Genomic DNA, 6901 nt, shown 5'->3' with positions numbered 1-6901 from the left:
GGGAGATTCTTTAAGGCTATGTCCCTTCCTTTGCTGTTATCTTTTTCCCTGCAAGTGCTTGTGTGCAGTGTGCTGTACTAAGTGCTTAGGAGAGTCCAATACAATTAGAAGGTAACAATCATTGCCCGCAAAGAACGGGTTAGCCTGACTTGCCGAAGCCCAATTCCTAAATAAGGCCGGGGCATATTTAAGTCGGCAAGCGGGGAGTGGGTCCAGTTTCATCCCAGCCGGGGGCGGGGGAGACCGAAACGTGTCCTCGGGTCTCTCGCTGCTCCTCCTCCTGCCTTGGTTTCCCCCCCGGTGGACTCCCAGGGTGGTTAATTAGCTCTTTGAAGCTTTGGAAGAGGCGAAGTGGTGCTATGTGGGTTTTAGAAATAAAATCAATAAATGACTTAACCACAGCCCAGCAGCTAACTGGTCCGTTTCTCTCCCCCGGGGCCCGGCTGCATTCCACCACTCTCGTTGGCTCTGCCAGCTCCGCCTCGCTTAAAGAGCCCGGCGAGGAACACGACAGCTGCCTGAGGCCCCTCTCCAGAGAGCTCCGAGCCCGGAGTGGGAAATGGAGGTGCTGCGAGGAGGGGTGGGCCCCCCGATCCCACCAATCCCACCAGGAGCTAACGTCAGGGGCAGGGAATAGAGGCTGGTAGCCCGGCTCCCTGGACGGAATGCCTGCTAGTCCCCAGGGTCGGGAAAGAAAGCGTATAATGAGAGTCCATCAACACCATGCGGGCCCCCTTCCAGGCTCTAGTTTCTCCAGAATTCTCCCACTTTTTCCCATCCCGGGGGGGGATCAGGTTGCTGAGAACCGAAGCCGTTTGGGAAAGGTCGTGGGGAATTTGAGTTGGGGCTTCTCTTACCAAGGGCCGGCCAAGGACTTGGGCTCCGGCTCCAGAGAGACTCCCGAGCCCGAGACGGGCCCCGAGGAAGGAGTGGTAGGGGGCTGCAGCCCCCCTGGAGAAGACTGGGTCCTCCTTACCACTGCCAGGAAGGAAATGGGTCTAGGGAAGGGGCCGGGGGTCACTGGCATCGGGACTGACCCCACCCTGGCCCACCCGCCTTCCCAGGCTTGCTCTCCCAAGCCAACTGGGATAGTTTGTCCCTATTCTCAGGGCTTGGCTTTTAGACTGTGAGCCCACTGTTGGGTAGGGACTGTCTCTATATGTTGCCAACTTGTACTTCCCAAGCGCTTAGTACAGTGCTCTGCACACAGTAAGCGCTCAATAAATACGATTGATTGGATGATACACCTCCCCACCCTACCTATAATAATGATGACATTAATAATAATAATAATTTTGGTATTTGTTAAGTGCTTACTATGTGCAAAGCACTGTTCTAAGTGCTGAGGAGGATACAAGGTGATCAGGTTGTCCCATGTGGGGCTCACAATCATAATCCCCATCTTACAGATGAGGTAACAGGCATAGAGAAGTGAAGTGACTTGTCCAAAGTCACACAGCTGACAAGTGGTGGAGGTGGGATTTGAACCCATGACCTCTGACCCCAAAGCCCGGGCTCTTTCCACTGAGCCACGCTGCTTCCCCTTAGCACATTGTGCTAACTATGTGCAAAGCACTGTTCTAAGCGCTGGGGAGGTTGCAAGGTGATCAGGTTGTCCTCTGGGGGGTTCACAGTCTTAATCCCCATTTTCCAGATGAGGTAACTGAGGCCCAGATAATAATAATGGCCTTTATTAAGCGCTTACTATGTGCAAAGCACTATTCTAAGCGCTGGGGAGGTTACAAGGTGATCAGGTTGTCCTATGGGGGGCTCACAGTCTTCATCCCCATTTTCCAGATGAGGTAACTGAGGCCCAGAGAAGTTAAGTGACTTGCTCAAAGTCATACAGCTGACAATTGGCGGAGCTGGGATTTGAACCCATGACCACTGACTCCAAACCCCGGGCTCTTTCCGCTGAGTCACGCTGCTTCTCTACCCTACAGGGCCTGGGTACCCTAAAATGATAGAGTAGTTGTGGGTGGCTGGTTGGCTGGCATCTTTTGTACTCCAAGGATAAAGGGCAGGTTCAGTTGCCATGCAAGGAAGTGTGGGCCTTCCCGCTGGCCTCTTTCAGGCCGCAGCAGCGTCTGCTCCAAATTGGGCCTCTCCAAGTCTGGGGCTGATGGACGGAGCTGGTGGTTCACAGAGGGACCCGGGGGGGAGGTTTACCTGGGTTCTCGACACGTCGTAAGGGCCAAGTGGATAAATGGACAGGTCAGCTCTACAGCATCAGCCTCCTGGCCGATCTCACTGCCTCCCGTCTCTTTGCTCTGCTGCGTGGATCCTTTTTCTAAAGAAAAAAATTCAGTCCATGTTTCCCCACGCCTCAAGAACCTCCACTGTCTGCCCATCCACTGGTACACCGAACAGAAAGGCCTCACCCTTGGCTTGAAAAAACTCAATCACCTTCCCCCCCTCCAGTTTTACCTTGCTGATTTCGTACTAGGACCTGGCACAATCACTTTGCTTCTCTAACCCCAATCTACCCAATTACACCTTGATCTTGCCACCCCTGCCCATGTCCTGTCTCTGGCCTGAAACTCCCTTTATAATGGGCAGACAAACACTCCTTCCCCCTGCCCCAGAAGCCTTATTAAAATCACATTTCCAAGAGGAAAAGTCTTCATTTCCCCTACTCCCTCTCCCTTCTGTGTCACCACTGCTTCGGGTCTGTGCCCTTCGTTCGCTCCACCCCTCAACCCCACAGCCCTATAACACTTATGTCCGTATCTGTAGTTTATTTTAATGTCCGTCTCCCTCTCTGGACTAAGCTCATTGTGAGCAGGGAATAATAATAATAATAATAATAATAATAATAATAATGATGGCATTTATTAAGCGCGTACTAGGTGCAAAGCACTGTTCCAAGCGCTGGGGTGGTTACAAGGAGATCAGGTTGTTCCCAGTTTTCACCCCCATTTTCCAAATGAGGTCACTGAGGACCACAGAATAATAATAATAATGGCATTTATTAATCAATCAATCAATCAATCAATCATATTTATTGAGTGCTTACTGTGTGCACAGCACTGTACTAAGCGCTTGGGAAGTACAAGTTGGCAACATATAGAGACAGTCCCTACCCAACAGTGGGCTCACAACCTAAAAGGGGGAAGTGCTTACTATGTGCAAAGCACTGTTCCAAGCACTGGGGAGGTTACAAGAGGATCAGGTTGTCCCACGGGGGGTTCAGAATTTTCACCCCCATTTTCCAAATGAGGTCACTGAGGCCCACAGAATAATTATGATAATGGCATTTATTAAGCGCTTACTAGGTGCAAAGCACAGTTCCAAGCGCTGGGGAGGTTACAAGGGAATCAGGTTGTCCCACGGGGGGTTCCCAGTTTTCACCCCCATTTTCCAAATGAGGTCACTGAGGCCCACAGAATAATAATAATGGCATTAATTAAGTGCTTACTATGTGCAAAGCACTTTTCTAAGCGCTGGGGAGGTTACAAGGGGATCAGGTTGTCCCACGTGGGGCTCACAGTCTTCATCCCCATTTTACAGATGAGGTAACTGAGGCTCACAGAATAATAATAATGGCATTTATTAAGCGCTTACTAGGTGCAAAGCCCTGTTCTAAGCGCTGGGGAGGTTACAAGGGAATCAGGTTGTCCCACAGGGGGTTCCTAGTTTTCACCCCCATTTTCCAAATGAGGTCACTGAGGCTCACAAAATAATAATAATGGCATTTATTAAGCGCTTACTAGGTGCAAAGCCCTGTTCTAAGCGCTGGGGAGGTTACAAGGGAATCAGGTTGTCCCACGGGGGGCTCACAGGCTTCTACCAACTCTTATTATATAGTACTTTCTCAAGTACTCAGTACAGTGGCTCACCCACTGTATGTCCTGGATTGATTGCGAAAAGCAGCGCGGCTCGGTGGAAAGAGCCCGGGCTTTGGAGTCAGAGGTCGTGGGTTCGAATCCTGACTCCACCACAAGTCTGCTGTGTGACCTTGGGCAAGTCACTTCACTTCTCTGAGCCTCAGTTACCTCATCTGTAAAAATGGGGATGAAGACTGTGAGCCCCACGTGGGACAACTTGATCACATTGTATCCGCCCCCGGCGCTTAGAACAGTGCTTTGCACATAGTAAGCGCTTAACAAATGCCATCATTATTATTATTATTAACAGCCAGATTCAGATAAGCGCTTAGTCCAGTGCTCTGCACCCAGTAAGCGCTCAATAAATACGATTGAATGAAAGAATGAATTCAGGAGGTTGCAGGACGGACAGGATTCTGGGACAACGACGGGTAGGAGAGCCCAGGGGGGGCGGAGGGAAGGACTTGGGGGGCTTTTTGCCCCCACCCCGGTGGGCCCGGGGGGAACTACGGTTCCCAGGGAGCCCTGTGACCGGAAAAGGCGACGATGTTAGTCTGTTGGTGAGGAGCCAGGAGCTGTAACCTGACCTCCAGTCTCTGAAGGTCACAGTATTTAAGGGCTCCTTTGAAGGACAGCAACAGAAGGGGTTAGGGTAGGATCGCCTTTGGTGGGGGAAGGGAGTCCTTTTCCAAAACATGTTTTTCACAGGGGGAAATCCCCGGGTTCAGGATCCCTGAGGCCTCTCCGTCAGCACCCTCAACTCTGCCCTCTATTTTCCCCAATCCTGACCCCCCAGTTGAGCACCCAGAGTGCAAAGCACTATACTAAGCCCTTGGGAGAGTAGAACAGTGTCCCCTGTCCTCAAAGAGTCTAAAGTCTAGTCTCCCCAACTTTCCCAACTCCCCTTCCCCACCTTTCCCTCTGTATAAACATACATACATACATACATACCTCTGTACAAACAAACATACCTCTAGTATGTTTGGTTTTGTTCTCTGTCTCCCCCTTTTAGACTGTGAGCCCACTGCTGGGTAGGGACTGTCTCTATATGTTGCCAACTTGTACTTCCCAAGCGCTTAGTACAGTGCTCTGCACACAGTAAGCGCTCAATAAGTACGATTGATGATGATGATATAACCAATGCACTTGGGTCTGTAAGCAAACAGGCTTGGGAGTCAGAAGGACCTGGGTTCTAATCCCGGCTCCGCCACGTAGTTGCTCTTTGTCCTTGGGCAAGTCATTTAATTCCCCTGGGCTGCAGTTACTCATCTGGAAGCAGTGTGGCTCAGTGGAAAGAGCCCGGGCTTTGGAGTCAGAGGCCGCGGGTTCAAATCCCGGCCTCGCCACTTGTCGGCTGTGTGACTTTGGGCAAGTCACTTCACTTCTCTGGGCCTCAGTTCCCTCATCCGTAAAATGGGGAGGAAGACTGTGAGCCCCTCGTGGGACAACCTGCTTACCTTGTATCTACCCCAGCGCTTAGAACAGTGCTTTGCACATAGTAAGCACTTAACAAATACCAACATTATTATTATTATTATCTGTGAAATGGGGATTAAGACTGAGCCCCCTAAGCACTTCGATACTCACCCCAGCCCCACAGCAATGAGGTACATATCCTTAAACTTGTTGCCTTATGTTGCCAACTTGTACTTCCCAAGAGCTTAGTACAGTGCTCTGCACACAGTAAGCGCTCACTAAATACGATTGACTGAATGAATGAATTAAACACTCCCATTTCCCCCAATTTATTTTAATGTCTGTAAGCTTCTTGAAGACAGTGATCAGGTCTGCCAACTCTAAAGTATTGCACTTTTCCCAGCACTTAGTAGAGCGTTCTACATACGGGAGGCATATAATAAATACCATTCGTTGAGGGAATCAATCCTCAGGGCCCTGTGAAAGGTTTTCTAAAACCTAGCCGTGTCTCCTCCCCCAAATTTCACCTTAAACTCAGATGACCTGGTTCTTGGCCCTTCCCCTTTCAGGCCCCCAGCCCTTCTCTCTGCCCAGTTCAATTCAATTCAAGGGCTTACTCTGCGGAGAGGAATGTACTAAGCGCTTGGGGAAGTACAAAACAATGATAGAGGGACAATCCCTGCCCACAATGAGTTCCCGGTCTGGAAAGGGGGAGACAAATATCAATACAAATAGACAGCAATACATCTGAGAATACATTAGAGAATACATTAGAGAAGCAGCGTGGCTCAGTGGAAAAGAGCCCGGGCTTTGGAGTCAGAGGTCATGGGTTCGAAAGCCGGCTCCACCAATCGTCAGCTGTGTGACTTTGGGCAAATCACTTGACTTCTCTGTGCCTCAGTTACCTCACCTGTAAAATGGGGATTAAGACTGTGAGCCCCACGTGGGACAGCTGATCACCTTGTAACCTCCCCAGCGCTTAGAACAGTGCTCTGCACGTAGTAAGCGCTTAATAAATGCCATCATTATTATTATTATCTGAAATTCTATCTTGCTCCACTGCCGCTCTTCAGAGAGAGAGAGAGAGAGAAAGGGAGCCGGGGCTCAGACACCCGGGTCCCTTGGCAGTCCCCTCTGATCAGGAAGTCTGGACAAAACACATCCAAACGGCATCTGCTTCCCCGCTGAGATGAGCCAAATGGCGTGACTCCCACCATCTGTTCTCCCCATTTCCCAGGGAACCCCCTCCCGAGGGTTTGGAAGAGGAATCTCTTCTCGGCTTGGACCCTGAAGAGATGAGGGACCCTGATTTCTCCCCTCTCCTACAGACATTAAAATAAATTAGGGGACATGGGAGAGGGTTAGGCTATGTACCTCAGTGCTGTGGGGCTGGGGTGAGTATCGAAGTACTGAGAAGCAGCGTGGCTCAGTGGAAAGAGCACGGGCTTGGGAGCCAGAGGTCACAGGTTCTAATCCCGGCTCCGCCACATGTCTGCTGTGTGACCTTGGGCAAGTCCACTTAACTTCTCTGAGCCTCAGTTCCCTCATCTGTCAAATGGGGATGAAGAGTGTGAGCCCCACGTGGGACAACCTGATCACCTTGTATCTCCCCTAGCTCTTAGAACAGTGCTTCGCACATAGTAAGCGCTTAACAAATG

This window comes from Tachyglossus aculeatus, chromosome 22, assembly GCF_015852505.1.
Source record: "Tachyglossus aculeatus isolate mTacAcu1 chromosome 22, mTacAcu1.pri, whole genome shotgun sequence".
Classification (NCBI taxonomy): domain Eukaryota; kingdom Metazoa; phylum Chordata; class Mammalia; order Monotremata; family Tachyglossidae; genus Tachyglossus; species Tachyglossus aculeatus.
This window is presented reverse-complemented; position numbering follows the sequence as displayed.